Source organism: Balaenoptera musculus, chromosome 14 (assembly GCF_009873245.2).
Source record: "Balaenoptera musculus isolate JJ_BM4_2016_0621 chromosome 14, mBalMus1.pri.v3, whole genome shotgun sequence".
In the NCBI taxonomy this organism is placed as follows: Eukaryota; Metazoa; Chordata; class Mammalia; order Artiodactyla; family Balaenopteridae; genus Balaenoptera; species Balaenoptera musculus.
In genome coordinates this window covers 59,388,963-59,399,439 of record NC_045798.1, presented here as the reverse complement: position 1 = coordinate 59,399,439, position 10,477 = coordinate 59,388,963, and the positions used below count along the sequence as shown (strand labels likewise).

Below are 10,477 nucleotides of genomic sequence, written 5' to 3'. Positions count from 1 at the left end.
TCCTTACTATATATTTCCCTTTCCTATTGGGATTTTTCCTTTCCTATATACTCTTACACCTTTTCCATTTAGAGGTGACCCTTCAACATTTCTTTTAAGTGTAGGTTTAGTATTGTTGAGTTCTTTTAGTTTTTGCTTGTGTGAGAAATTCTTTCTCTCTCCTATTCTGAGTGATAATCTTTCTAGGTAGACTATCCTAGGTTGCAGGGTTTTCCCTTTCAGCACTTTGAATATATCATGTCATTCCCTTGTGGCCTGCAAAATTTCTGCAGAGAAATCAACTGATAGCCTTATGGGGATTCTCTTGTATATGACTCTATATGTTTCTCTTTTTGCCTTTAGAATTCTCCCTTTATTTTTAACTTTTGTCATTTTAATTATGATATGTTTTCATGTGGGGGTCTTGGATTTATCTTGTTTGGGACCCTCTTTGCTTCCTGTACCTGGATATCTGCTTTCTTCTTTAGGTTTGAGAAGTTTTCAGCCATAACTCCATCTTTCTTTCTCTCTTCTTCTTCTGGAACTCGTATAGTGTGAATATTAGCATGCTTGATATTATCCCAGAGATCTTGTATGTAGCACCTTTATTTATTTATTTATTTTTTAACTATTTGTCTTTCTGTCTGCTATTCTAATTGGGTGAGTTCCATTATTCTGTCTTCCAGATCATTTATGTGTTCTTCTGTGTCATTTAGTCTGTTGTTCATTGCTTCTGAAGTGCTTCTAATCTCAGATATTGAATTATCTACTTTTGATTAGGTCTTCTTTATAGTTTCTAGTTCCTTTTTTAAATGATCTGTTTTTAGATGAATTATCTTCCCTAATTCATTCAGCATTTTATTACCAATGTTTTGGATTCTTTTTCTTGTAGATTGTTTATTTCTGTTTTATTATTTTTTCAGGAGTTTTCTCTTGCTCTTTCAATGAGAGTAGTTCTTCTATCTTTTCATTTTACTTAAGTTTCTCTGTCTCTATGAATTTAGATGACACAGTTACCTATTGTGGTCTTGAAAGGGTGTCCTTATGTGGGAGCTTCCCTATGCTGACTCTGTGTGCCCAATGCCTTTGATGGGAGGGCTTGTTTAGTATGGATGCCAGTTACATCTTTCCTTGGGGTGTGCTGGCTGCTCTCAGCTTGGTGGGGGGTGTGCCTAGGGATGGAGGAGCTAGATCCTGAACAGAGTGTGAAATAGGAATTCCTCTCTGCTCAGTGGCCATCACCACCCTGTCAGGGGTAGGGTCTATTCCCAAGTTGCTGGAGAGGAAGATCTGAAGCTTGGACTCAAGCTGGCTATATTCCCTTTAAGTGTGTGTTTTTTCTTCTCCCCGCACTGGAGACTTTGCCCCAAAGGAAGGGAGTGTTGAAGCAAGTGGGGTTTATGTGCTTACAGAGGTCGAATGTTCTGCCTGTGTAGTCATCTCCACTCAGATGCAGCCCACTGTCACATCATTTCCCCTGTTGTGGTCTCCCCAGATCTAGGGCTATGCTGTCATGTGAAGTGGGCAGGGCCAGAGCATTTGCCTGGCTTGTGCTGGGATGCACTTCAAGGTGGTTTTGGGAATTCTGAGCCACCACAGTTGTCAGAAGTCTGAGCTGTTTCTAGGGTGCTCCTTGAGTAAGCACCAATTATGGCTGCCACTACCCCACCTGGGCTATGCCTTAGGTCCCTGGCTCATCTCTGTATTCTTAGATTGAGTCTTTTCCCAGGTCCTGGATGCTCTAGATCCAGGGCCAAGCTATGGTAAGGAGTGGGCTAGGTTCAGGTTAGCTTGGTTTGCACTGGAGAACAAAACAAGGAGGCAGCTGCTAGGGCAGAACTCTCTCCACCCTGCCTGGGGGCAAGACAGTACTCGTACACACCTCATAAGTGGAGTCTAGGTTTCTCCAGCCTTTCTATCTGTCCCAGTGGTTCTCTGAACATTCAAGGGAGCTTGTCTCATATGTGTAGGACCCCAGGACTGGCTTGACCTGCTCACTCCCTAGGGTGAGGGTCTGCCAATGTAGTATTCCCTTTTCTTTTATTCCCTTCCCAGTGTGACACAAGTCCCCACCTGATGCTTTTCTTCCCATCCTACCCAATTATGTCTTTATCTTTCCTACAGCCTTGGTTGTATAGGAGCTTTTATACCAATTTCTAGTTAGTTTTCTGTCAGAATTTTTCCACATATAGATGTATTTTTGATGTGTTCACGGTGGGAGGTGAATTTCATATCCTCATACTCCATCATCTTGATCTCCCTCATACTTAGAAGTTAATCTTACATTAATCTTTTTTATGTCTGGATTATTACACAAAATATATTTCTATGTGAAAAAGGCTTAATGCTCTTACAAAAGACATGTATATTCTACAAACTGATACTAAGAGTTTTTAACTCAAGCAAATGTTGGTCTGATGGTGGAATAAAATAAAATAAGTTTGAAGCAAAAAATTTTGGGAAATTTTTTTCTCAGTTTCAAACATAATAGTTTATTTTTCATTCACATAATCCAAACCAAGTATTTCTGATTACTGGCTGACCTCTTCTTCAAATGGAGCTTCAGTGAAAATTTTGTGGCTCCAACTTTTTCAGTGTATGTCTTTAAAAGTCCCCTTTATTACAATTTAAAAGATTTCAGGATTAGAAAGAGCATGACAAATTGAGAATGGGAAGGTTTTATGGGAAGAGCCTGGAAAAGAAGCAAAATATTACATTCATTACATTGACTGGAGCTTCATCATATGGCCACATCTAACTGATTATTTATTTTTTAAGAAAAAGTGAAAATTGGTTTAGTAAAATGCTTGCCAGTTTCTGCACAATAGACATGCAAATAAATATCAGTTCTCTTTCACTAAATCAAAATATACTTTCTTTTGACTTCCTCTGAGAGACAATTCATCATACATATATTTAACAGAGGAGTATCTTTACAAAAACTTGCTCTAGACTATTCATTTTTCTCTGCCAGTTTATCCAAAGGCTGCCCAATATCTATAATAAGTAAGTAATCTCTCCAAATTTCACTATTTCATATTTAAGAACTTTTGCTAATCTCATGTCAACATAACTTGGTAACATATGCTTTTCTTCTTTAGGCACACTATACTCAAAGTAAATAGAATAATATACCTATGATAGTAAAGGTCCCATTCATGCCATCCTGAATTTGGTTCATGTATTTACATCTCTAGGAATTTATGCATTCCTTAGTTTGAACTTATCCAAATTCTATCTTTAGATATCCCTCATGGTATATAGTATAAGGTGTGGTATATAAAGTTAGCTAGAAAGGAATAATACCTTTGTCTATAGTTGTGGTGTATTATACTGAGGGTAAAATATTGGAATAAATCATGAAAGATGGGAATCAGGAAAGAACCAGAGATGCCGTAATAATCTTGGTTACTGAATTCAAACACTATTGGGTAGGATAAAAAAAATTGAATTAATGATAAATGAAAGGAATTCTAAAGGGTTGAAGAAAGATGGCTTGGGCAAATGCTGTGATCCCAATCATGCATTGCTCTTCATGTCATTTTTCAGGCTGCTCAGAGTCAATATATATACAGCAAGAACTACTTAGAGCAGCTGAAATGCAGTATACTCTCATTATCTTTCAGTTTCAGGACGAATGTTGACACTTCTATGAAAATTTCCTTTATTCCTTCCATTGAAAGTCAAACATTTTTTTGTGAACTCACTTTTACCAAATAGCTCCTATATATGGTTTGATGTTTATATTTTTGTAGTATTATTTGTGTGCATGTTATAACTCTAACAAGTCATTTACATACTAGAATTTTATAAAATAAATAACGTATTTAAAATATCAAACAGTACTGAGAATATAGTGGTAACTCAAAAATATATCCTCTGGAGGATCCCAAATTCTCTAACTTCTTCATTTATTACAAAAGAGTTGATTAAATATTTTTTAATAAACAAATCAACAAATTAATAAAGTAGATTAGGAGACTAGCATTTAATAGTAATGATAGAGTCACTTATAAACTATGACCTTGGGTAAAAGTTTAACTTTCATTAAAGCTCACTTTCCTTATGAGTAAATAAAAGTGTTGAACAAGAAGCTCTCTTGGAATCTGTATACTTCTAATCTGCATTGTCTTTCTACTCTTTTAAACCGAATTGCCACTAATTTGCTGCTTAAAACAATACCCATTTATTATCTATCTCACAATTTCACGAGCCAGAAGTCTGGACATAGCATAACTCAACTGTGTTTCCTGCCCAGGGTCTCACAGATTGAAATCAAGGTGTCGACAGAGCTGCAATCTTATGTGGAGACTCTGAGGAATAATTCAATTCCAAACTCCTTCTGATTGGTGGCAGAATTTGGCATGGCAAATTGAACCTTTCTCTGACTTCCCTTTCTGCTTCTAATTACATCTACATGATAAAGTTCCTTTACCATGTAACATAATATGGCTGCAGGAATAAAACCGAGGAGAGAAGATCATGGAGCCCCAAAATCTATCTACCATAGATATTATATTCAAAAAACCTCTAGAAATGTACAAAGCCAGAATGAGTAGATTTCAGAAGTTATCATTGCCCAGTACTTTGAGGGCTGCAGTTAGCGACATTTTAGAGAGACAATGGTTGAAACATATTTTCTTTTGCCGCGGATGGGGTGCTTGCCAACCCTGAGAACAAATGATTTTCTGACATATACTTGTGATTTAAACTATTAACGAATAGGATTTTTCTATTTACTGAAGTCTACTGGCTATCCTAGACAGCTTAAGGGTGGTGCCCAAAATGGTCCAGGGCATGGCAGTGTCAACACAGAAAGAGTTCTTTGAGCACCTTTCTCTCTTTCCAGTGCTAAGAAGCCATAACAACATACTATCCACTGAATGTTAAATAAATGTGCACTTAATTTATGCCACATTTAATTCATATGTCTAAGTTGGCCTGACATAAGCTTAAATATTAATGTACATATTGCAGTACAGCTAGTAAACTTGGAAAAGTATGTAAAATGTATTTAGAAATAATGCAAATTGGAGAAAAAATGTTTTCAAAAATATCTGGGATACTTCTGAATACAGAATGAGCACCTTCTGGGAATATTCCAATTTTACCTGCTGTCATCTCTCTCCAAATTACTTCAGAAATGCCAAGTTTGGTTGAGTATTGTATACACAGTTGGCTCTGTATAATTGCATTTAATGCATTGGGGAAAGAGAGGAGGAGTAAAATACCATTTTAGAATGTATGACTTTTAATAGAACTACATTAGCAAATGTAAAGCACATTATAATAAAATCTCTATATCTGGAAAGCTACTGACGAAGGAAGAGTGTTCCAACCACCTGAATTTCCTGGTCAGTGGATGATTATCCTGAATTCCCTTCCTGCTTTGAAATACTTTGTAAAATGCATGTATTCACTTTCATGAATTAAAAATTTGGCATTAGATATACTGTTTAATTATTGATTAAGGAAATCTGTCATAGATCTTTGTCAAAGATTGAGAGTAGAAAATAAATGAGCTATAGTAGCGTGGATTGAACTGCCCAGAGCCCAACACATGCCCCAGAAATGGTGTGCACAAGCGACAAATGGGATGTCAAATATATTTGTAATACTGACCTTTGTTGTTGCCATTTACTGACAATATTGTAATGTGGTGAATTCAATTAGTTGAGGGTATTGGTGAATAGAAGCTTATTTTGCTGTATACATGCACTCACATGCAAAGTGAAAAATCAGTGCTGGTGCTTGTAATCTATTTATTTAGTCCTTCCTGGTTCTATGGCTAGGTGGAAGTTGGGGACAGATATGCATTATAGTTATTTGAAAATCCTTTCGATAATTCTGTGTGGGTCATCAAAGGAATGATTTTGGAAATCATAAGGGAAAGTGTCAGTCTAGCCATGAACTAGTGATGTGACTTTGAATGCCATTTTTCTATTTTTCCCAGTTGTATTAAGATATAATTGACATATAGCACTGTATAAGTTTGAGGCGTACATCATAATAATTTCACTTACATACATCATGAGATGACTATCACAATAAGTTTAGTGAACATCCATCATCTCAAACTGATACAAATATGAAGAAATAGAAAAGATTTTTTTCCCTTGTGATAACAACTCATGATTTTCTCTAACAATTTTCATATATAACATACAGCAATGTTAATTATATTTATCATGTTGTCCATTAGATCCCTACTATGTACTTATCTTATAACTGGAAATTTGTACTTTTTAAATGCCTTCATATAATTCCCTCACCCCCAAACCCCACTTCTGGTAACCACAAATCTGATCTCTTTTTCTATGTGTTTGTTTGTTTTTGAAGTATACTTGACTTATAGCACTATGATATTTTCTATTACACAATATAGTGATTCAATATTTCTATACATTTCAAAATGATCACCATGATAAATCTAGTTATGATCTGTCACCATACTAAGATATTATGTAATTATTGACTATATTCCCCACACTGGACATTTTATCCTCATGACTAATTTATTTTGTAACTGAAAGTTTGTACTTCTTAACCTCCCTCACCTATTGCTTTCTTCTCCTCATCTCCCTCACTTCTGGCAACCAACTTTTTGTTCTCTGTATTTACAACTCTGTCTCTGGTTTGCTATGTTTATTCTTTTTTTTTTTTTCTTTTTATTTCACATATAAGAGAAATAATATATTATTTATCTTTCTCTGAAAATTATTTCACTTATCATAGTACCCTCTAGGTCCATCCAAAGCAAATGACAAGCTTTCATTCTTTTTATGGCTGAGTAATATTCCTTTGTATATATACACCAAATCTTCTTTACCCATTCATCTATTCATGAGCACTTAGGTTGCTTCTATATCTTGGCTATTGTAAATAATGCTGCAATCATCATAAGGGTGCATATATCTTTTCTAATTAGTGACTTGGTTTTCTTTGGATAAATACCCAGGAATGGAATTGCTGGATCATATAGTAGTTCTACTTTTAACTTTTTGAGGAATACTCTTACTGTTTTCTATAGTGGCTGCACCAATTTACATTCCCATCAGCAGTGAACCAGGGTTCCCGTCCTAGCCAACCCTTGTTATTTGTGGTCTTTTTGATAACAGACATTCTGACAGGTGTGAGGAGACATATCATTGTGATTTTGATTTGCACTTCCATGGTGATTAGTGATGCTGAGAATCTTTTCATGTGCTTGTTGGACATCTATACTTCTTCTCTGGAAAAATGTCTATTCAGACACTCTACTCATTTTTTTAATCCAGTTGTTTGTCTTTTTTTTCTTTTTTTGGGTGTTTGGTTGATTTATCTCTCTTGCAATTAAGAGACATGGATGCACCAGGGGTGTGGAGAGCTCTCTTACATGGTAAAAGGACTACAAGGGGTCAGCCAATTCACCCTCCTCTTTGTTTTTTATTTTAATACATCTTTATTGGAGTATAATTGCTTCACAATGCTGTGTTAGTTTCTGTTGTACAACAAAATGAATCAGCTATATGCATACATGTATCCCCATATCCCCACCCTGTTGAGCCTCCCTCACAACCTCCCTATCTCACCCCTCTAGATCGTTGCAAAGCACTGAGCTGATCTCCCTGTGCTATGCTACTGCTACCCACTAGCTATCTATTTTACATTTGGTAGTGTATATATGTCAATGTTACTCTAATTTTGCCCCAGCTGCCCCTCCCCCCATCCCGTGTCCTCAAGTCCATTCTCTATGTCTGCATCTTTATCCCTGCCCTGCCACTAGGTTCATCAGTATCATTTTTTTTTTTTAGATTCCATATATATGTGTTAGCATACTGAATTTGTTTTTCTCTTTCTGACTTACTTCACTCTGCATGACAGACGCTGTTTATCCACCTCACTACAAATAACTCAATTTTGTTTCTTTTTATGGCTGAGTAATAGTCCATTGTATATATGTGCCACATCTTCTTCATCCATTCATCAGTTGATGGACACTTATGTTGCTTCCATGTCCTGGTTATTGTAAATAGTGCTGCAATGAACATTGTGGTGCATGTCTCTTTTTGAATTATGGTTTTCTCAGAGTATAGCCCAATAGTGGGATTGCTGGGTCATATGGTAGTTCTATTTTTAGTTTTTTTAAGGAACCTCCATACTGTTCTCCATAGTGGCTGTATCAGTTTACATTCCCACCAACAGTGCAGGAGGATTCCCTTTTCCACACCCTCTCCAGCATTTATTGTTTCTGGATTTTTTGATAATGGCCATTCTGACTGGTGTGAGGTGATACCTCATTGTAGTTTTGAATTGTAATTATCTTTGATGATTATAAAGTTGCATAATAAATTGTATTTGTATTTGTAGGAATATGAGAAAAGTTAAAGATCAACATTCATTTGGTTAGAGACAGCATAACATATGCCAAATAGTTTATGTGATGATTCACCAAATAAATGCTACAGATTTTTATGTAGTAACAATTAATTGAAGAATGAAAGCACTTCCAAATTCAATGAGAAAAAAAAATGAATAAGGCCATTCTAATTTTCAATATTGTTTCTTTTCTAAAAAACACATTAGGTAACCTTATTTGCTGGGTTTGGAGGCCAGTACATTAGAAAAAATAAAAAGCACAAGACATAATTCCTCTGTTTTGAGCAAAGTTAAATGGACCCACATGTGAAAATATTTTCTCTGGCTAGTCCACATGTTTATTTATGACAATGGATGGGTCATAATACTTGAGGGTGAGGAGGGTTCCCTTTTCTCCACACCCTCTCCAGCATTTGATGTTTGTAGATTTTCTGGTGATGCTCATTCTAACTGGTGTGAGATGACACCTCATTGTAGTTTTGATTTGCCTTTCTCTAATGATTAGTGGTGCTGAGCAGCTTTTCATGTGCCTCTTGGCCATCTGTATGTCCTCTTTGGAGAAATGTCTATTTAGGTCTTCTGCCCATTTTTTTATTGGGTTTTTTTTTTTTTAATATTGAGCTACATGAGCTGTTTATATATTTTGGAGATTAATCCTTTGTCTGTTGATTTTTTTGCAAATATTTTCTCCCATTCTGAGGGTTGTCTTTTTGTCCTGTTTATAGTTCCCTTTGCTGTGCAAAAGGTTTTAAATTTCATTAGGTCCCATTTGTTTATTTTTGGTTTTATTTCCATTACTCTAGGAGGTGGGTCATAAATGATCTTGCTGTGATTTATGTCAAAGAGTGTTCTTCCTATGTTTTCCGCTAAGAGTTTTATTGTGTCCGGTCTTACATTTAGATCTTTAATCCATTTTGAGTGTATTTTTGTGTATGGTGTTAGGGAGTGTTCTAATTTCATTCTTTTACTTGTAGCTGTCCGGTGTTCCCAGCACCACTTATTGAAGAGACTGTCTTTTCTCCATTGTATACCCTTGCTTCCTTTGTCATCATTGACCATAGGTGCGTGGGCTTATCTCTGGGCTTTCTATCCTGTTCCATTGATCTATATTTCTGTTTTTGTGCCAGTACCATACTGCCTTGATTACTGTAGCTTTGTAGGATAGTCTGAAATCAGGGAGTCTGATTCCTCCAGTTGCATTTTTTTCTGCTCAAGTTTGCTGTGGATATTTGGGGTCTTTTGTGTCTCCATAAAAATTTAAAGTTTTTTTTTGTTCTAGTTCTGTAAAAAATGCCATTGGTAATTTGATAGGGATTGCATTGAATCTGTAGATTGCTTTGGGTAGTACAGTCTTTTTCACAATATTGATTCTTCCAATCGAAGAACATGGAATATCTCTCCATATACCATGTTTGTATCATCTTTGATTTCTTTCATAAGTGTCTTATAAAAACTTGATAGTTTTTTGATGCTATAAAACTAGAGATAAATGGTGGTTCATAATTATTGTTTAGCCTAATATTGGGCTGAATTTCTTAGCATTTTTAATAGAATCTGTTCAAATACATCAGAGGAAAAAATAAATTTGCCAACAACAAAAATAAGCTATAAATACAATTCGCTTAGATGTACTAAAGTCTAATAGACAGCAGTCTCTTTAAAGTGGCCTTAAACATGACATATCCATAAGATGATATGGTTATTATAGCTGAAATAAGAATGAGAATAAAAGAAACCACAGAAAGTGGAAGAATATTAATCTATGTTTAAAGAGAATTTCTGACATATGTGGAATCGCTTCTCGGCCTTTTGGCTAAGATCAAGTGTAGTATCTGACATATGTGGAGTAGTATTTTGGTGTAGGATAAGTTAAGCACTACATGATTTGCTATGAACCAGCAAACAGGATTAATCTCTACTCATCTATCAGGAAGACTGATGGTCTCCTTTGTCTGGTTAATGCAGGGTCATTTTTCAGTATCAGTTGTCTTAGTGATGCAAGTTTTATGGCTCAACAATTTTCCAAAGTTACTCTATTTATAGTGGAAAGTAATTTTCCAATTTAACCACTGTTGCTTGGAGTAACATTCATTCTGATCTTCAACTATACGTTCATATTTATTGTGATATGTGATGATTA

General features: G+C 35.6%; 1 pseudogene; it reads left to right on the top strand.

Moving 5' to 3' along the window:
* The first annotated feature begins 10,130 nt into the window (after window positions 1-10,130).
* Window positions 10,131-10,255, top strand: LOC118880407 (annotated as a pseudogene).
* The last annotated feature ends 222 nt before the right edge of the window (window positions 10,256-10,477 follow it).